Source organism: Uranotaenia lowii, chromosome 1 (genome assembly GCF_029784155.1).
Source record: "Uranotaenia lowii strain MFRU-FL chromosome 1, ASM2978415v1, whole genome shotgun sequence".
NCBI classification, from domain to species: domain Eukaryota; kingdom Metazoa; phylum Arthropoda; class Insecta; order Diptera; family Culicidae; genus Uranotaenia; species Uranotaenia lowii.
In genome coordinates, this window is record NC_073691.1 from 113233006 (window position 1) to 113255345 (window position 22340).

The 22340-nt window shown below is 37.6% G+C and overlaps 1 protein-coding gene across 2 annotated transcripts in view; it reads right to left on the reverse strand.

Annotated features, from left to right (window-relative positions):
• LOC129738901 (protein max) overlaps positions 1-22340 on the reverse strand; it is a 46663-nt gene that overhangs the window by 18777 nt on the left and 5546 nt on the right. The gene's annotated exons all lie outside the window — the stretch shown is intronic.

Consider the following 22340-nt stretch of genomic DNA (forward strand, 5'->3'; position numbering starts at 1 on the left):
GTGGGCTTGGTCTTACGTCGCGAAAAGTGAAAGCGAAAATGGACATTTCAAAAGTAGCCATTTTGCGACTGAACAACCGTAACTATCGGTCGTAGGCATTCAAAATGGGGATGCTTATGAGACGGGAAGGATTGTGGTGCTACGTCAATCCGGGCGTGCCTCCAGCACCTGGTTCGATGGACTGGATGGACGGGGATTCGAAGGCAAGAGCGACAATTGCCTTAGCGGTTGAGGATAACCAGCACAGTCTCATCATGGACAAGACGACCGCAAGAGGAACCTGGGAAGCGCTACGAGCGCATCATCAGAAAGCGACATTAACAGTGAAAGTTGCTTTATTGAAAGAAATTTGTAATTCCAATTTCCACGAGGGCGACAATATGGCGGAATTTTTGTTCGGAATGGAAGAGCTTATTCTCGGCTAGACAATTCTGGAGAGAGGCTTTCCGAATACATGCAGGTAGCCATGATTCTACGAAGTTTGCCGAAAGCTTTCGATGCTCTTACAACGGCATTGGAAACGCGCTCCGATCAAGATTTGACAATGGAGCTGGTGAGAGCAAAATTAATCGACAAAAGTGCAAAGCTTTTTGGTGGGAGATCTTCGGGAGAGCGTGTGCTGAAAGCTGGCAGTGCACCCAAGCAAGTTGTCATTTGCTACCGCTGCAACAAGCCCGGCCGTAAGAAATGGCAGTGTAAAGAAGAATTGGCTGAGCGGCATGGTAGTAATGAGAGCAGAGAAAAGAAAACGAATAGATCCAAGCAGCAGCAGAAAGTGAGAAAAGTGCGACAACAAGTCGTTTACGTTCATGGTGAAACAAAACGAGAAAAGTGATTCGCAATCGTGGTTGATCGACTCCGGTGCAACCTCACACATGTGTTGTAATAAAAGCTCGTTCGTTCGATTGGAAGAAAGTTCGCGTTCGTGTGTGACTGTTGCTGATGGCAGCCAGAACCAAGTTAAAGGTGTTGGTGACGTTTTGATCAAGTGTGTTGATGATTGCGGAAAAATTATTATACTAACTTTACTCGGTGTTTTGTTTGTGCCAACTTTGGAAGGCAATATTGTCGCTGAATCCCCAAACCGGAGTTATCGTCAATGAGCGCTGGCGACATTTACTGGCGACACTCACTGGCGACAAGTTATTATCAGGACGTGTACAACTTCGGGTGTGTTCTTATACCAAAGATTTTTTTTTTCAAAGGAAAGTGCCGCAAAAACAAAGGATTTTTTCCTTTGGTTTTGGTATAAATAAAAAATCCTTTGGTTCAAATGCATTTTCCTCTGTTTCAAAGATTTTTTCTTTTGAAAAATCTTAGATTCAAAATATTAATGCTTTGATACAAAAACCAGTTTCATTTGATTTAAAGTTATTATCTTTGCTCAAAGGTAATTTAGATATAGATTTAAAAGCATTTATTCATTGAACCATTTTCCATTTATTCCAATTGGAAGATTTTTACCCTGTTGTTTCGAAGTTCCTATTACAGGGCTGGTAGCGGTTTGACAATGAAATAGTAGGGACTTTAGTGACCAAAATTTGAAAAAAAGTGACCAAATAGTGACTTTGAGGACCGGAAAAAGTGACCAAATAGTGACTATGTAGAACGAAAAAATAACTTTGAAGTACAAAAAATGTGACCAGTCAGGCCCGTGCGATGGACTCTTCCGGGGGGGTTTTCAAAATTCAAATTTAGATAAAATTAATAACAATACCAAAAATAAACAATTGAAAAGGAAAAGGTTTTCTTACACCATTTGTCACTCATGTTCAACACAAAAACTAAAAAAATGACTGATAAACAAAATTTTGGAAACATATTACAATGAATGTTTCAAATTTTCAATAAGTCAAGAAAGTAAGAAATAAATTAGTTTCAAAAGAATTTCTTAGCAAATTTAAAATAAAAAAATATCTGAATTCTAAAATAAATGTCAAATCTTGTACAAAAGAATAGATGTTAGGAAAATGATAATAATTGTTAATTTTTATTCATCTAAATTTGGAATTCTTTTCCTCATTTTTAACTGGAAGTTTAGGGAGAAATTCCGCTGTAATTTTTTGATTTGAACAAAAAATATTTAATCACGATTTAAAATGTAAATTACCGATTACTGAATAAGAAATGAATTTTGAACCGAATTTATTCAATGATTGATGCTTTAATTTAATTTTATAAAAAGAAGAACATATTTATAATTATTTTAAAAGTGCCAGTTATAGAAGCCAGACATAAAAACTTTAATAAAGTAAAATCCTCCATGTTCAACTACACTGACAAAGAAATGTTAGAAAATGAGTAATTATGTGAATGATAAAAACTGATAAAAAAATAAAAATAATGAGTTCAAAACTTTTGTTATTAACACTGCGTATTAAAATTTATTTTGAAAGTTGCTACTTAGAACAATTTTTCAAACTTTTGAGATTAATTTAAAAATCATGATCGATCCAAATATATGATTTCATATAAAAAATATTAATAAAAAGTTTTTAAAGTTTCAATCGCAGGTTTTTAAGCTTTGAATTACAAGCTCTGAGTATTTTGTCTCTTTTGATGAAAATATTGGGTCCTGAAAGAACAGAAGGTTGAAATTATGTTTTTTTTTTATTTAAAATTTGGAGTTAAAGGCTTATGGTTGAAGAACACGAAAATTTAGAATTTAAAAACAAGGAAACAATTGTTAAAAATATGTCTTAAAAAATAAAAAAGTTTGATTAAAAAAAAATCCGGCAAGTTGATTATAAAATTGAAAAAAAAAAACTGTACAATAAAATTCGGTAGATTTATTTAAAAAATTGAAAAAACAGTATGGAAATAAAAAAGATTAGTTTTTAAAAACATTTCAGGAAGAGTTTTTTCAATAAACATGTTTCATCATAACCATTTTGGTGCTTATTTTTTCAATTATTGATTTGGTAAATAGTGTCCTCAACTAGAAATATTGTCAAATTCGGCCATTGAGTTTTGGTAATAAAGAGTTTATTACTAGTAAAATTGATAGATAACTGATTATGGAAAAATGTCATTACAAGTATTTTTGACATCACAGCAGAAAGTGTAAAAAAAACTTGATTCTATTTAAAACTCATTAATTCATATAAAACTTTTATTTCTAAATAATATGTTTTTGATTTGAGTTTTTGTAAAAAGAAAGTGCAGAAACTTCTCTAAAGATTTTAAATTATTTTCATTTCAATAACAAAACCACCGTACGAGGAAAGGTGTGCTCTGATATGTCTAACCTCACTCGAAAAGCGGCGCGTCGAACTGCAGCAAGGTTTTAATTTCGACACATTGACCAACCGTATTGACTGTGCTTACATTCTGCAACGTGTTAACATGTATGTACCAACGAGAACACTTCGACAACGTCAGTTTCTTTCAATTCCTCACCACCGTGGTCTATGGCCAAAACCATCCTATTGACAAGTGTTGTGAACTTTTTAATTTAGTGTATAATTTATTTAGTTTTAGTATGTGCAAACGTCGTTTTAAAATAGGCTTAAGAAGAATTTCCTAGTTTTTAAGTCATCAGTCTGTACGGTAATTAAACCAAAGACGAAATAAACAATAATGAATATAAAAGCTGATAGAAATATTGCATACATATTTAGATTCGGGGAACCCAAATAAGTTGAAATTACCGTTTAAATTCATTGCACCTAAAAAAATGTAATTTTTGTGGCCTTGTGTAAATTTTTACAACCCTTTTTTTAAGTATTTCGAAGAACGAAAAACACCGAATAAAATTGAGTCTGAAATTGTTTTTTAAAGAATATTTCATATCATCATAACATTTGTTATGACATAAACGATTTTTTTTCATAAAAAAATGGTTCGTTTCAATCTCAATCTTAGTTACACATCTTAATAAAAACCCATTCTAACTAAAGACGAGATAGGGTTTTTGTATATCAAGTTTTGAGTTCCAATACAAAAGGTTGATTGAACTAAAACTAGAATCTACAATCAAAGTTAGTTTCAATTCACGAACGTCAAATAATGTGAATGTCGTAGATCAAAATGTCTCAAGCCAAGGGTGATTCATGCCGAAATTCCGCCGGAGGCGAAAAAAATTTCTGACTGACTGATCAAGTAATTTACCGTTACTACCGTCAATATTGACACGCGCAATTCAAACTACTCTTTCATTGGTTTATTATCGGTGAAAAAAGTGACTTGCTTATGCTTATGCTTATGATACATACACAGCCAGATCTTGTCAGCATCCCGGTGAGTAGTAAAAGTACATTTACTACTCATCTTAACTTGGCCGGGCCCACTGTGCAGTATTGGACGCAGAGACAACTGGAACACAGGGAGGAAGAAACGTGGACAACAGTACCATACGTTTCCATGGCTATAACTACGATTCTAACGTTGGGAGCACATATGCTAAATTTCCTGTGCTCCTTGGTGGTGGTCCGAGGAATTCGTCCTTCTGGGGATGGAAATGATGTTTTTCTGCACAGAAATCCCAAACCCTATGTAGAAGTTATAAGCTTATAAATGTTTTTTTTTTACCAAGAATCATTATGTAAAAAATTTACGATTTCAGTATATAATTTACGTTAGATATTGTACATATTGAAAATTGAGGGTTCCGGATTTCAATGCACTACCATTTCTGGTCTTTGACCTTGGATATAGCGCCTTTGCTCGCTCTTGGAAAGAAACATTATAAGAACAAAAAAAAAAAAAAATTAGTGTCAACACCCCCCCTCCCCCTCCCCCCCCATAACTTTTACAGCAACGTACACATGAACAAACATGCAAGAACATGATATCTTTATTTTAAGATTGTGTCACAGAAAAAAAAAATGTGCCCTCACCTTCCCACTGTGCTAAGACACCAATCTTTGTCAGTGGTTTAGAATAAAAAAAATACTCCCCGGCCTCTCAATGGTAAATGTCAAACTAAAAACTCTACAAAATTAAGGTATAGAAAGATAATACTTAGTTATCGGTGAAAAAAGTGACTTTTGGTGATAAAAGTGACCATTTTTCGGAAAATAGTGACTTTAGTGACCAAATGATGAAAAAAGTGACTTTTTAGTGACTGACCCAAAAAAAGTGACCAAGTCACTAAAAAGTGACTCGCTACCAGCCCTGCTATTAGGAGTTTGAATAATAAAAAGATACAATTTTAGTTCTTAAATTCTTTTTTATTCACAAACACATAAAACACTGGTTCACTATAACCGAGTAGGGTCCTTGATATCGTTGACAAAGTTTCGCATTCTCCGTGGGCCGGTCAATAAACTTCCGAAAGCCTCTCCAGCTGCTGGCTGGTCCGACTGGTGATTGCCGTTGAAGATTGGGCCGAAAAAATATGACCGCGGGATTTGGGGAGGTGTTACTTTGCGCAGCTTTCTCCATGTTCGAGAGACTTGGAAATCTATCCGTCGGCCGTGGTCCTGTAACTATACAAGCGTTTTAGAAAATCTTGAATTCACTTAAATATTCAGTATTTATTAACTTACACTTACCATTTTGCATCCTGAATGCTTCTTATTCATAGCTTACTCCGATTCACTGGTTTGATTTTTAAAACGAGCGGCCGAACTTTATTCGATTTTTCGGTTTTCTGTTCTTCTTGCAAGTCAATGCAAAATATCTTCTAAGTTTGAAGTTTTTGTTTCAAAAAATTATTCTTTTCAGTTTAAAACATTTTTCTTCGGTTGAAAGAAAATTTACTTTGTTTCTAAAGAAATATGCAATTGAACAAATTTCTTTTGAATCAAAGAATTTGTTTGAAATCAAAGTCCAGAGTTATTCAATTCAAAAAATTTATTCTTTCTTTCAAAAATTATTCTTTTCAATCAAAACTATAATTCATTGATTCAAAGAAAACAGGAGCTGGATTCAAAAAAATGAATGTTTTGAATCAAATCAGATTTAATTCGTTCCAAAATTCGAGTTTACTCTGCGTGAATACACGGAATCGTCCATCTTGTGACAGGCAATCGTAATCATAGGCATGGTAGGCGAACAATTCGCTGTCAAAAAGCGCTCCGTCTCCACCCCCCACCAATGAGAAACTTTTGGTACTCCTTGCCTACACTGAACCCAAATTCACTCTTAAAATACACATGATTTTTCACTTAAAAGCAAGGATCCAGTGATTTTCTTCCATTCAAGTGCGACATATACATTTCACTTGGCAGTCACTTAAATTTCAAGTGAATTCATCCACATTCACTTCAGTCGTCACTTGAATTTGAAGTGAGATAAAATATTCACTTCCCCATCACTTGAATTTCAAGTGAATGTCGGGTTGTAATTGTGTTTATTTTCAGAGTTCAAAATGGCAAATTCTAAAGAGCAGCGTTTAAAGCTTATGCTGGATTTGGATTTTCCCAATTCTTTACTAGGCGATTTTGGCGGTAGTTTGTGTTAAACGTGATGTAAGAAAAAGTTATTTAAAGGTGTTATCATGTTTCAGCTTGTAGATTGAACTGGACAGATTTTCTGGTTTGCAGCAGGGAAGATTTAGAAGTCGAACTATCCGCAGTAACCGATCTGCCTTGGGATTATGATGGAATTTTCCAATCAATAAATTTATGGCGAAAGCGTAATGTAAGTATTTGAAATCTAAGTGGTGTTCTATAAATGTTCATTTATTTAAAAACGCGAGAGATAATTAATTAGAAACTTACTTAGAAATTCAGATAAATTTCACTCGAACGTCGTAGTGTAATTCACTAAATGAATTCACTTGACCCATCACTTAAAATTCAAATGAAATTACGTATGGCGAGAATTCACTACAGATGTCACTTATTTTTTAAGTGAAAATTATTTTGCGTGTACTGTTGCTCAATATGCAACCACCCGTAGCTGTATAGGCACGCTGGTTATTACTTTACAAAAGCGTTGCCAGTAATGATATTTCACAACGTCGCTAGTTGGCAAGGTTGCCGATCACCAGCGCGAAAACTTCGGATTTCAACTTCAATGACAATATGATCTCAGTCAGTAAACTTGCCGCAAAAGGTGTCCGCGCAGTTTTCGATAACGATGGTTGTAAACTGTTGTACGGGAGTGATGTTGTTGCTATCGGGGATAGAGTCCGTGACATGTATTGGCTACGATTGCGAGATAAAAACAAAGTGGCTACGGCTGAAGAAAGGCGGCATACGGACAATTGCCTGCACAGTTGGCATCGTCGATTGGGACATCGCGATCCAGAAGTGATAAACAATATTGAGAAGAAGAATTATGCCACCGGCATAAAAATAGTGAAGTGTGGAATAAGTGTTACATGCGAGAGCTGCATCGAAGGGAAAATGGAAAGGCCATCGTTTCCATCAGTGTCTGAAAAAGTGTCTAAGGAAGTGCTCGACATAGTGCACACTGACGTGTGCGGCCCGATGGAGCAGAAACCCCCAGGGGGTGCCGCTATTTCCTGACTATGATCGACGACCACAGTCGTTATACGGTGGTCTATTTCCTCAAGCAGAAGTCAGAAGTGGAGAAGTGCATCCGTGAGTACGTGAAATTGGTCGAAAATCAATTTCAGCGCAAGCCGCGCGCTATTCGATCTGATCAGGGCGGCGAATACTCGAGCAAATCTCTTCGGCGGTTTTATGCAAGTGAAGGAATTAGAGCGGAGTACACAGCGGCTTACTCACCCCAGGGATTAGTGAACGGAAGAATCGCTCCTTATGTGAAATGGCTCGCTGCATGCTATTGGATACAGGTATGCATAAGAAATATTAGGCAGAGGCGATCAACACGGCTTGCTACTTGCAAAATCGCCTACCGTCAAGTGCTGTAGGATGCTCACCGTACGCATTAGGGTGTCATTTTGACACCATTGCAAGTTTGAAGGCTTGTAACTTTTTTCAGAAGCTTCAAAATACAAAAATTTCTTCGGGGACCCTAAATGAATTCAAAAGTTCTTCAATATTGCATCTTTACTTTTTTTATGGACGAACCCTGGAAGCCTGGACAAAAAAACTCCCTTTTCCGACTTTTGGTGTCATTTTGACACCACAAAAGTAAAATCTATTTAAGTCGTTTGAATTATTATGAACTTCATATAAAACTTATATCAATAGAAACCTTGTAATGTCAGCAAAATATGTTTAGAACATTATATACAGCTAAAGTTACAAGTTTTCTCGTTATTCAGCATGAAAGAAAAAAAATCCGAAAAAACATGCCTCACGAAAACTGCTGTAGTTCATATGTTCCACGTCCACAAAAATATTTGCCTTATGCATATGAAAGCTGAAGTTAATGCCTACATCATGAAGACAAGAAATATTTTTTAAATTTTTTTTTAATGAAATGGGAGCGAAGCCGACAGACGAAGAAATGTACGACACGCATCGTTATTTCGTCTCTCGGCTTGGCTCTCTGCCCGAATCACCACCCACCGTACCTACTCGGAGAGCAAACAAACACGTTTTGCTGGACGCGGTGCTTGTAGTTCTAGAAATTCAGGAATGATTTTACGTTTATAATTTTTATATTTTTGTGAAATCTCACAGCGTGAATTGTTGCACCTCACTAGAATGTAGATTAAATTAGCTTTCCAATGAATATACTTTTGATTGGTCCAAACAAAGTAAAAGCACTGAAAATCTGGGTACAACCTGACGGTGGACCACAAAAACAGATGAAATTTCAATTTGTACACCCATAGAAGAGGTTGCAAAAATCCAATGCCTATTTAGCACATCTATGTGCCGATAATGCGCTGAAATGTGCACTGTGCCGAAGATGATATGTTTGAAAAACCGTAACTGGCATAAGGACTCGGCTCCCAACTAAAATGATGCATGACCACTACATTCAAGCGAAACAAGAAAAACATTTTATGGGATTTCGTTCCTATTGGATAATTTATCCCAGAAACAAGAAAATGAAAATATAAACCACAGCGCCCGTAGGGAGTATCGAACTCAAATCACCAACCATATGGTCTTGCCAGACCGACATCTTAACCAGTGTACTATATGTGCTTCATGCAGGAAGAGGGATATTTGTCATAGGCATTCTGCCACCGATCAATCACAAAAGAAACGCACGACAGTGGCTTCCCGGCGTTTGGCCTCCTTTCAAGGTATTCATTTGTCTTGCGATGGAAACGGGAAAGGGAACGGGAGTGGAGGAAACGGGAAACCCATTGAATGAGAACTGTGCTTTGCTTACTGCCTGCTATTACATATACACGCTACATATACACAGCTGCTAAAGCCGGGCAGCTTGGCCAGTGCTTGTTTGCCGGTGAATTGAAGGAATATATTCTTGTTGCTTTTGCTACATACACACGCACAGCTTAGCCGTGGTTGTTTGCCGGCGAATTGAATTGAAGGAATGTTTTTTTTTTGTTGTTGCTTTTACTGCATACACACGCACAGCTCGGCCGTGGTTGTTTGCCGGTGAATTGAAGGGATTGAATTAGAAGGATGTTTTTGTTGTTGCTTTTGCTACATTCACACGCACAGTGCTCGGTTCGCTGGCTGCCTGGTGTTGGCCGGTATTTATTTCCATCCTTCTTCGTCTTGTGATGCGATAGGGAGGGACGTGAAAACGTTTTTATTTTGTTTCATTCAGACATACGCAATTCGGTTAACTTGGGAGATTAATGCCGGTGGGAGCAAATCGAATCAGCACCGATCGCGTTATCTTCTTGTACCAATGATGCTATGTAATTGACTACACGCCATTGGCACAGAGGCTGAATTTTGGGTGTAAAAAAATGCGCAAAGTAGTGAACTTTGAAAAATTCCAGTAATTTCAATTTTTGTTGCATCAAAAATCTAAAGACAGCAAAATGTTAGAATTTTAATAAAGTTTGTTGTCATATTTTTCTAAAACTCTACCATCGCTCGAACAGTATTTACTAGCAATCGAATGAAAAGTAGGTTTTTTAGACCACTTTTTTGAACTTTTTGTGATCATTTCATTAAAAAAATTTTAAAAAATATTTCTTGTCTTCATGATGTAGGCATTAACTTCAGCTTTCATATGCATAAGGCAAATATTTTTTTGGACGTGGAACATATGAACTACAGCAGTTTTCGTGAGGCATGTTTATTAGGATTTTTTTTCTTTCATGCTGAATAACGAGAAAACTTGTAACTTTAGCTGTATATAATGTTCTAAACATATTTTACTGACATTACAAGGTTTCTTTTGATGTAAGTTTTGTTTAAATCGGTTTAACACGCCAAAAGTTATAACGATTTGAGCTTGTGGTGTCAAATTGACACCACAAGTGCTGATTAGGGGCCGTTCAGATACCACGTGGACAACTTAAGGGGGGGAGGGGTGTGTGAAAATGTCCACGCTTGTCCACGGAGCGGGGGGTAGGGGTTTGGGTAATGTCCACGTGGACATAATTACTTTCAAAATATTTTCTAAAGGTGAATAAATATTAAAATGTTTCAATGAAAATCTTAAAATTGCAAAGCTTTCCAGTTTAACTAATAGCCACTTGAAAGCAAGTGATTTATTTGATAATTTATATATATTATTTTTTTTTAAATTATTTTATTTAAGGAAATGCTTTTTTGGTTTTTTTTTCAAAATCAGTCATTTGAATAACAAAAAGGCAATAAATGGTGTTTTCTAGCTGTCAAGTTAGATTTAGAAAAAAAAAAACAAACTTCAAATCTGTCCACGTGGACATCCGGGGAGGGATTTGCCAAATGTCCACGATTGTCCACGGAGGGGGAGGAGGGGGTCAAAAATCTCAATTTTCTGTCCACGTGGTATCTGAACGGCCCCTTAGGGTAATGAAATCTAATGCGGATGAGGGTTAAGTCGACTGAAGCTGTTTGGGTGCAGCGCGTTTGTTATGGTTCCGGCTGTTAAGAGGAAGAAGCTCGACTCGAAAGCGACCAAAATGACCTTCGTCGGCTATTCGGCAGAACACAAAGCGTACCGAATGCTGGACACTACGACTGGTGAAATCAAAATTAGTCGTGATGTGCGTTTTTTGGAATTTGATGAGCAGCTTAAGGAGTACCAAAACCACAGTGGTAACAAACAAGGTGACGAGCGGGTGCCGGAACCTCAACCGGTGCCGAATACCAGTGAAGTCGAATGGGAAATTAAGGAAGTACCATGTTGTTGAAGAATTTCTCGGCTGGAGTGACGAAGACGAGTTCGAGGGTTACGATCCTCGGTCAACCGGAAACGAAGAGGTGCCTGAAGAAGAAATCCCAGTCGAGCAAGCGGTGCGACGCTCGGTGCGAAGTACAGCCGGTGTGCCACCTCTTAGGTACGAAGAAGCACATTCGGTTCAAGTGAGTTTTGTCGAACCGAAAACGTACCGAGAAGCCGTTTCCTGTCCAGAGAAGAAGCAGTGGACGTCTGCCATGGATGAAGAAATGCGTTCGCACCTGGAAAATGGAACGTGGGAATTAATCGGGTGTAAGTGGGTATACAAGTGCAAACAGGACGAGAACGGTGAAACAGTGCGATTCAAAGCGCGGCTGGTCGCGCAAGGATTTAGCCAGAAATACGGCACCGATTATGATCTTGTGTTCGCTTCTGTGGTGAAGCAAATCACCTTCAGGGCTATATTGTCGATCGCAACCGAACGAAGAATGTTGGCGAAGCACGTCGATATCAAGAGCGCCTACCTGTATGGACAGCTTCAGGAGGAGATCTACATGCGACAGCCCCCAGGCTACGAGTGCGACGATCGACAGAAGGTTTGCAGATTGAGACGAAGTTTGTACGGGCTTAAGCAGGCGGCCAGGGCCTGGAATCAGCGAATCGACGGGTTGCTGAAGGCACTCGGGTTCCGCCAATCCGCAACTGACCCATGCCTGTACATTCGAGAAGTAGAAGACAGGTATGTGTTTCTACTTATTTATGTCGATGATGTTATTATTATATGCTCGACGGAATACTTCGAAATCGTCGATGGATTGAAAAGCAATTTTAAAGTGACGGATATGGGAAATTTGCATTATTTTCTGGGAATCCAAGTCAAGAAGAAAGCTGGCCAATACTTTCTTAACCAGCGTGCGTACATAGATCGCATTGTGGATCGTTTTGGCATAAAGGATGCTAAAGTCTCCAAGATCCCTATGGATTCCTCCAACGAAAGGAGGAGACATCCCCGAAGATTGATACTGTCGAGCAATAACAAAGTATAGTGGGATCTTTGTTGTATGTTGCCGTCACCACCAGGCCCGATATAGCTATGCGGCTTCCGTACTGGGACGTCGACTCAAACAACCGTCTTTCGCTGATTTGAACGAAGCTAAGCGAACACTGAAATATCTCAAAGGTACGGCTTGCATGGAACTGCAATTGGGCCATTCAGATTGGAAGGTCGAGTGCTTCGTCGACGCAGACTGGGCTTATCTCTTCAAGTTTAGTCATGGAACGATCGGTTGGGGATGTCACAAGCAGAAATGTGTATCACTTGAGCACAGAGGCCGAATATGTTGCTTTGGCAGAGTGCGCCCAGGAAATCCAGTGGATTCGCAAACTCATGGCGGATGTTGGCGAGCCGTTGCAGCTACCCATTTTGGTCCAAGAAGATAACCAAAGCTGCATTGCTTTGACCCGAGGTGATCGTGCGGAGAAAAGGTCGAAGCATATTGACACCAAGTATTGCTACCTGAAGGAGTTGGTTCAGCAAGGCATCATCGAGCTGCAGTACTGTCCGACTGAACTCTTGGAGGCCGATCTACTTACGAAACCTTTGTCGGCCGTCAGAATACAACGACTTCGGGATGCTATCGGAGTGGGATCATTCAGCGTTGAGGAGGAGTGTTGAGACCCCTCGTCTCGACGAACAACTGCTGATCAATTCTATTAGCCCATCTGGCAACAGTGCTTGAAACTCGATGTACAAGTTAGAAGAATAAATTCAGTTTCCTTTGTTCACTACTCGAAGCTATACGCGTCTTTATTTTGTCTCGCTGTCCCGACGTCTTGCCACTTGCGTTTTCTAGCTCGAACAATAATCTAAGAATGCATGTGAACACATACTTAGGCAGAAACTGCGGTGACTCCGTGCACCCATGGTGGATAACCAACATATAAAAAATATTCCGTGCACCCATGTTGGAGTATCATTTAAATTATTCAGTTTCATAGCTGATGTCTTCAAATTTGAATAAATGAGTACACAATTCATAATTATTTTATTCATACTAGTTTACACGCAGAGAAAACTTGGGTTTTGATACAAAACAAAACTGACTTTGATTCAAAACATTCAGTTTTTTTAATCAAACTCCTGTTTTCTTTGAATCAATGAATTATCGTTTTGATTCAAATGAATAATTTTTGAAAGAAAGAATTAATTTTTTGAACTGAATATTTTTGGACTTTGATTTTGAACACATTCTTTGATTCAAAAGAAATTTGTTCAATTGCACATTTTGTTTAAAACAAAGTAAATTTTCTTTCAACCAAAGAAAATTGTTTTCAACAGAAAGGAATAATTTCTTTAAATTGAAATTTTAAACTTACAAGATATTTTGGATTGAGCAAGAACCGAATTTCGAATAAAGTTTATCCGGTTGTGTTGAAAATCAAAACTAGTGATTCAGAGATAGCTTTAGGAGGATTCAGGATGAAGAATGGTAAGTGTGTGTAAATCCATTAATCAAAAAGTAAATGTTTAAGATTTTATATAAACTCTTGAATTGTTACAGGATCACGGCAGATTCCGCCCCAAATCCAGCGGTCTGATTATCTTCGGCCCGATCTTCAGCGGTAATCATCAGTTGGATGACCACTAAAGCTAGCAATCGGAGCTGCTTCCAGAAGTCTATTGAGCGGCCCAAGAAGAATACCCTCAGGCCACAATTAGGACCGGATGATTCAATTATAGTGAACCAGTGTTAGTGTTAATTTTGTGAATCAAAACGAATTCAAAATGTAAATTCTTTCTATTTATTATTCAAAATTCCTAATAGTAACTTCGGGACATACTTATAACCTAAAACTACTCGATTACTCGAATGGACATGTATTAAATGTAACATAACTTTTACAAATCTTGATGAAATTTCGCCAAATTTTGACAGAAAGTTTGATTATAGTTGAGCAACTAAACAGACCAAAAAAATGGGAGTCAAGTGCATGAAGCGCCATACAGCGGTCAATCCGAGAACTTTTTTCTACAAATCTTCATGACTTCGCATCGAAAATCAATAATTTCATAACGAAGGACACACTTCTGCCCACCATAAATCAACAGGGCTCATTGTCTTGAACGTAGATTGCAAATGAAACCAAAAGCAAGCGAAAAAAATTTATCTTGTTTTAGTTTTAGTCGTGAATTTTACCAGTCGTTTTGAGTGGTCACAGTCCAAATGTCCATGGCGAAATTTTTCTCGCTTATTCAAAGGGCTAGTGAAATAAAGAAAAACAGTCTTGTAGAGATTCAAAATTGATAAAAAGTTGTATTATTTGCGAATTTTTAAAGCGAAGTTGTTCAAGTTTATATCAATTGAAAAGTTCCAGAATATTCTAGAATTTCCTTGCCGAATTTAGTCACGCGTTTTCGAAGCTTCTGGAATTTTATTTGCTTCGTAAGCATTCGTAAAGTACTACGTACTACCAAGTACATATAACCTTGTAAATTGAAGAGTAAAAAATAAAGAGAAACCTTTAAGTCGACTCATTTTCAAGCGGATTTGTGCCAACGTAAGAACTTAACTACACAATTAACACACGACGTATTACAGGACACGACACTTAACGTTCTTACAAACGGAAAAAAGGATTCAAAATTACCTGTCAAAATTACATCGTCCTGTAGATGGGCAACATCGAGCCCGAAACCGGTCGACAAAAAAGGTAATTTTGAATCCTTTTTTCCGTTTGTAAGAACGTTAAGTGTCGTGTCCTGTAATACGTCGTGTGTTAATTGTGCCTTTAAGTCGAAGTGATTTCCTATCTTATTTGATGAACAAACCTAAAATACAGCTCATTGCCCAAACAGAAGTATTTAAAAGACATTCAACAAACAAAGTGCCCAACCAGTCATTTTGACTGGTGCGGTCTTTCTAGTGTTAAGCTACTTCACTTTACGTTTCACAAACTTTGAAGAAATGAAATTGTGCCGGATCAATCGGAAACCGCACCAAAAAAAATACATAGGAGAATCGCAATGCACGACGACAATTCGGAATTATATTCGGGAAAACATTTCCCTCATTTACGCGATCAGACGAAATATTTTTCATACAAACCGGACTTCACTACAATAAAAAATTATTATTATGAATATTCATTCTCCCCGAGAATTAAACGCCAAAAAAAATTCACGGGCGAGAAAAAACACAACCGCACTTGACCCTGTTATGAAGATTGACGATTTTAATTTAATTAACGACTTTGTTGAAGACTGAAAAAAAAATTAAATTACTCGAAATCATCAAGAAAATAGATCTTTGCAATAAAACCTTTATTTTCAATTGTGTAGTATATTGACATACCTGCAAGTATATGCAGTTGATGTTGTTCCGTATAATTAACCTTACCTGACAGTTCAATATCTTGAGTACGATTGGTAAGAGTGAGAAAGGGTAGAATCGGGGATTCTTGGTTAAGCGATCGAGCCGAACGGACGCGTTTCGACAACTGGCGACGAGGTGGAAGGTAAATTTAGTTTAAATAAATAGCTGTTTTGAGTGGAGAATTATTTAGATGGTGGTGTATAGTTAAAGAACAAAAAAAAAAGTTTGAAATGGGAGGAAATTCTGGAGAAAAGTGGTAATAAGTGACTGTGATGTTGGTGTGGTTTTTGGACGTGTTGGATCTCGTTTCCCGCATGGTAGATGAATTCAATTATGAATTTGAGGAGGCCATTTTGACGCATAAATGTAGAGGTAATAGATTGAAAACGGAGGGAGAACATAGAGAGCATAACGCAGAGAGTTGCGGTAAACGAACGAAAAATGAAACGCACGAAAGTGTGGTAGAGTGTGAGGAAAATAGAACGCACGAAAGTGTGGTAGTGAGAGGAAAATAGAACGTGAGGGGAAATGAAACGCATGAAAGTGTGGTAGAGTGGAAAAAAGGCAATGTAATTGAATGCGGTAGCTATGGCTGGTAAGGTACGGCTGAAACGGCATTGGTGTACATGCTGGTAGAGAGTGAAAGGGAGGAGGTGGTAGTTCTGGTAGTGAACAGAAAATCAATTCGGGTGACCAGATAAAATATGAATCAAGCGCGAAAAAAAAAACGTATTTCATACATTTTCGAAAAAATGTCGATGAAATATGGTAGTAGGGTAAATGTACCTAAGACAACGGTTTAAGGAAGCTGTTTTCATTAATTCAATAGAATTGCCTTCCATGTTGATTTGAAACTGATATTTATTCATTGAACTATATTTCGAATACTGTTTTGTGAAACTATGTAGGAAATAGATCAATCCATTACGTACTTTTGAGTCAATTTATGATTTATTTTTCTCATTCTCATTCCATTTCCAGTTCTTCCATTGTCGTACCAGGTTCCTAATTCCGTCGTACAAGGAGACCGGAATTGTCTCAATTTATTCCACCCTCTTCAGAAATACATTTAAAATTTTGCGGTTGCGGTTCATGCAATTGGCATCAGCTTACATCGAACGGATCAACCGCGCAGGATAACAGCAGAAGTTCTCTCGAGTAACCAGTCGCAATAAGCTATGAAACTAGGATAGCTTTATTCTAAACAGGTCTACCATTGCTTGGCTAATGCATCTGCAGGCAGCAAAGTATTATACCTTCTATTCAATTCTACCGAAATTGTCTCAAACTATTCCTCCCTCATGAGGGATAGATTTGAAATTTTGCGGTTTATACAAATGCGATTATTTACTTCGCACGGATCAACCGCGCAGGTTAATTGCAAAATTCGAATAAGATCTAAGTCGCAATAAAATGGACTTGCCAAGAAATCCCAAGGTAGCGTTATTGTATCTAGGTACCATTGCTTGGCTAAGGCAATTGCAGGCAGCACAATATTAGACCTTACAAATTGAATCCACCTTGCAAATGTATTTTGTACCAACACACTCTCCAACGGACAGGGCTGCCATGATCCAGGATTTGTCTGTAAAATAAGATTTTATAACATTCATACAGACATTATTCACAAATTACATGGCACAAATTTACACAGTAACTGCATATATTTAAAGAACATCAACATTTTTAATAGTACTGTATGTTTTTCTACGCAATGAGACTGAATAGTAAGACATGTGAGGAGAGGCATAATCACACTTGCGTTTTGTCAACATGTGTATTCTTATCCATGTGGGAACCCTGACGAAGGATATCGACAAAAAGCAACGCCACGTTGATGCGTGTAATGCGCATTAGACTGGTTCAGCTCATCTATTACATTTTTTTTGCGAGCGATAAAAGTTTTTGCAAAAATGTTTTTTTTTCGGAAATTGACGCTTTGTTATTCTAACATTTTGTTGTTTGGGTTCAAATTTTTGGGAAATGACGTAGAGTAATAAAACTGAAATTAAACTTTTCGACTTTTTTCATTCAAATTGAAATATGTCAAAAACGACAAAACATCTTTTGTTGAAAATTCACTGAGAATTTATAAAAATGCAGCAAACATGAGTCAAGTATTAAAACTTATATGGTAGAAATAAGATTATAAGCGGGTTTGATTTTGTTGAATTTTGAACGACTATATGTACAAAAAATCATATCTACCGATTTTTTATCCAAACTTTTATTGAGATCCAAACCAGAGACTCATGAACTCTTATTTCAAAGTTTAAATGATCCATTCATCCAAATTCTCTTGTCATTTTGACCTTCAACGGGAATTCTTAGCATCGTTTTTCCATGCATCGTAAAGATTCAATAAAAATTGAGGTTTTCGGTCCAGGAATTGAAATTTTTTCCTCGAGTTGATCCCCATTTAGAGAATTTCTGAAAACTGGAGAAGTTTTAGTTTTAGTTTTCAAGGATCTTTCAGTGACCATTCTGTAGAGCAAAGCGTTTGGTCGTATGTGAGATATTGCAGTTTGAATGCAAGAAGTTTAAAAAGTCTAATTTTCAAATAATTGATGTATCTCATGTTTGAAACACTTGAGAAAGGTTTATTGTCATCAGATAAAAGAACCAAAAATAATCAAATCTTAAAATATGAAATAATTTGAAGAAACAATGTCAATGTCTTGCGTGCACCCAAACGTCTATCTAATAATGCACGATACTGTTAGTAAATAATTTGTAAAACACCAACCACTAAGCTAAAAAATCCATCAATTCTTTGTTCATTTGAAACCATGCATTATAAGCAATGCTGAATACATTCAAGGAATTTATTAATATAAATAGACTTTTTGCACTTATCTCCCAGCGCATCAAGTTCCTAGCTTCAAAATAAACAAAATTACTGTATTGTGTTGTGATTACTTGGAAATCCATTATGTTCATTCTCTATGAGTCCGACTGTGTTCAGCAAAAAAGAGTAAAAATGAACCGGTCTAATTCCAATTCTTGCAAAACGGTTTCCTATTTCTGTCGCAAAATTACGACGAATTATGGGGCCCGAGCGATTCGATTTCAATCGAATATTGAAAAATTTATATACACAGTAAACTAAAATTACCGAGTTCGGTAATTTATTTTACAGAACTAGTTCTGTAATTAGAAAATTTTCGGTAATTGATCAATTTGACGTTTAGTTTTTACCGAGTTCAGTAAATCGACTCTTGACTTACCGAAGTTGTTATATTTTAATGTAAACAAATCTCAATGCCATCAATTTTCGGTAAAAAATCACCGAAATCAAACTGCAAACAAGACGAACGTCAAAATTCGATTGTCATTTTTTCGCACTCCGGGTCTTCCTTCTCATTCTTGCAACCGAAATTAATCGTTTCGACTACTTTCGTGTGTTCGAGTGTGATGGGTATATATCTTTTAACCGGCCAGTCGTCGCCATTGCTCGGCATTTTCGGTTTCGCGTGTTTTGAGCAATGAAGCAGCAGTGCCTTCGATGGCCTCCATGCATGCACTTGAACGCACACAGACGATCGGATTTGGGACATCGCCAGCACCGCGGCGCTTCGCATGGAATGGATTGCTAATTTGATCGCAGCTCCAGTAAAGGTACATCGGATGAGTTTATTTTCCGCACTTTAGTAAAAAATTAATTTTACTTCCAGGTCCCATGGCTGACAACCTTCCTCCAGTCACCTGTGGCAGATGGCCCTTGTCCACAGAATGTGGAGGAGGGGATCCTTGAAAAGCCACGAGACGGTACCATGTTGTCATAACACAGAAAATAAAGTTAAAATAATTTGATCCAGCTCCTCATTTTCATTTGTAGATTGAGCCTCTGCTATTGAGGCGTCTTCTAGAAATGCGAAAGTATTTAGCAAAAAATAATTTTTTCGGTAATTTTTAACGAAAACCGCAAAACGTTTGGTAGTTTCAGCTTATATGATGCACAGCATATTACATGAGATGATATTCGAGACTCAAATCATCTCGTGTAGTATGCTGGTTACGTACACCAAACTACTGAACGTTTTACGGTTTTCGGTAAAAATTAGTGAAAAATTTAGTTTTTGGTAAATATTATCGGCATTGCGGTAATAACAGATATTTCGGCGAAAAAAATCAATTTTTCGGTAAAAACAACCGAATTTTTGGTAAAAATTGGAGAAATTTTGTGAAAAATACCAGTTTTTCGGTAAACATTACCGAACTTTTTGAATTTATCTGGTAAAACTGACCGGTTTTTTGGTTTAAATTACATATATTTCGGTAAACTCTTCCGATTGTTCGGTAAATATTACCGAACTTTTACAGTTTTTTCGGTAAAAATTATCAGTATTTCGATAATAATTACAGGTATTTCGGTAAAAAATTTCAAGTATTTCGGTAATAGTTTTAGGTATTTCGGTAATCGTTACAGGTTTTTCGGTTAAGTCTACCAGTTGTTCGGTTTATATAACCGAGCGTTTTAGTTTTTCAGTTAAAAATAACCGGCCTTTCGGTAATAATTAAAGTCATTTCGGTTCAACAATACCGATTGGTCGGTTATATAACGAGCTGTCATGTTGACAACTGTCAATATTTTGACAGATGATCAGCCGAGTTTTGGTTATTTTTTACCGAAAAAGGTCCGTAATATTTGACAGCTGTCACTTCTCAGCCATGAAAAAATTACCGAACAGTTTAACGATCTCCACATGTTAGGATTTCGGTAAAATAATTACCGAACTCGGTAATTTTCGTTTACTGTGTAGTTCAGATTAGTTTGAAATCATTTTTCTAATTTTATTTCAACACATTTCTGTCGAATTTTATGATTTTGATCGTTATATGCATTGACAGGAAGCGATAAAACAAAGAAACACGTTGAGGGATCACTCAGTTCGTTTTTCAACATGGCGGAGTGCGTCAATAATTGAATTCACTTCGCGATTCCAATATCAAATAAATTAAGAAATAGTTTTAAAAGTGACAAATTTGTGATAGAAAATAAATTCACAAGCTTAAGTTTATCATGTGAAGTAGCCAATTAAAGTGGAAAGTGATTTTTCGGCTCTAAAACATGCATTCTTGAATTGCGACGAATCAGAGGGATACGACGGAGGAGGGTACACCTACCCTAATTGAAATCTAACAAAGACGCATGTATTTTAATTACAGATGGAGGAAAATCGTGCGATACCGCCGTTCAGGTGCAATCAGATCGAGGCCAGTAAACTGGCGAAAGAGTGGCGAGCATGGAAACATGCACTTGAGTGCTATTTTGACGCTTACGGAATTACTGATCAAAAGATGATGCGGGCAAAGTTACTGCATTTTGGAGGTACACCACTGCAAACGGTTTTTAAAAATTTAAAGGATCATGACCATATGCCGATTGTTGCGTTGGTTCAGAATTGGTACGATGCAGCTATTGAGAAATTGGATCAATTTTTCGAACCCAAACATCAAAGCACCTCTGCGGACTTTGTCATCCGCCTCAGATAACAAGCTGAGGAATGTGGATTCGAAAAACCGGAAATAGCAGATATTTTGACTAATATTTTCTTGACTGATGCCGTGGTGGAAGGATGTGAATCCAATGAAGTTCGACGACGTGTGTTGATGAAGGATTTGGAATTTTCTGAGATTGAAGCTCTTGGTATCGCACAGGAAGCTGTGGATCAACAGGTACGAGAAGTTTCAGTATCATCACAAGAAAAAGTTTTTAAAGTTGAACAACCAGGTGTCGAACGTATGCGAAAATCTGCTTTTGGTAGCCCGTACTTTAGAGAACCTAAGCAGTGTTTCAATTGCGGTAAGGATGGCCATTTCGCTTCATCGCTAAGCTGCCCCGCTCGGGGTAAGCAATGTCGCAGGTGTTCAATTTTCGGCCACTTTGAAAACACTTGTCGTTCAAGCAAGCGGCCAAGACAGTTCCAGAGACAACAACAATCAAGTGGAAAATTCTCGGAGCGTTCCAACAACGGTGGAGTACGAACCATTCAAAATTTTGATGTGGATGGTCCTGGTGGTTCGAAGAGTGAGGAAAATTAAAAAACTTACTACGCGTTTTATTCCGGAAACGAATCCAATGTTCTGAAATGCGTAATTGGTGGAGTAAGCGTCGACATGCTCGTGGATTCAGGTGCTGATGCCAATCTCGTCAGCAGTGATTAATGGGAGAAACTCAAACAACAAGGCATCGAAGTGATCTCATCTACAAAAGGAAGTAGCCGCATTTTACGAGCTTATGGCAGTAACAATCCTCTGGTTATCCTGGGTTCTTTCGTGGCTGAAATAACGATTGCAAACAAAAGTGTTAATGCCACCTTCTTAGTAGTTAAAGAAGGTCAACGTTGCTTGTTGGGTGATATGACGGCAAAACAGTTGGGAGTGTTACAAGTTGGTTTACAAGTCTGCCCGGCGAAGGAATCTTGGACCCCATTTTCGGTAATCAAGGGTATAAAAGTTTCGATCCATATGGATCCCAAAGCAATACCTGTTTTTCAACCAATGAGGCGAATTCCTATTCCGCTGGAGGAAGCTGTTGGAATGAAGATTGATCAACTATTGGCCCGCGATATAATTGAGAAGAAAGTAGGACCGACTTCTTGGGTATCGCCTTTGGTGGTGGTAGGAAAGGCAAATGGCGAGCCGCGCCTTTGTCTGGATTTACGTAGAGTCAACGAAGCTGTGATGAGGGAACATCATCCGATGCCAATAGTTGACGACTATATTGCACGATTGGGCAGAGGAAACATATGGAGCAAATTGGATATCCGCGAAGCATTTCTACAAATTGAATTGGACGATAAGTCACGGGACATAACTACGTTTATTACCGGACGTGGACTGTATCGCTTTAAAAGGTTGCCCTTTGGATTGGTGACA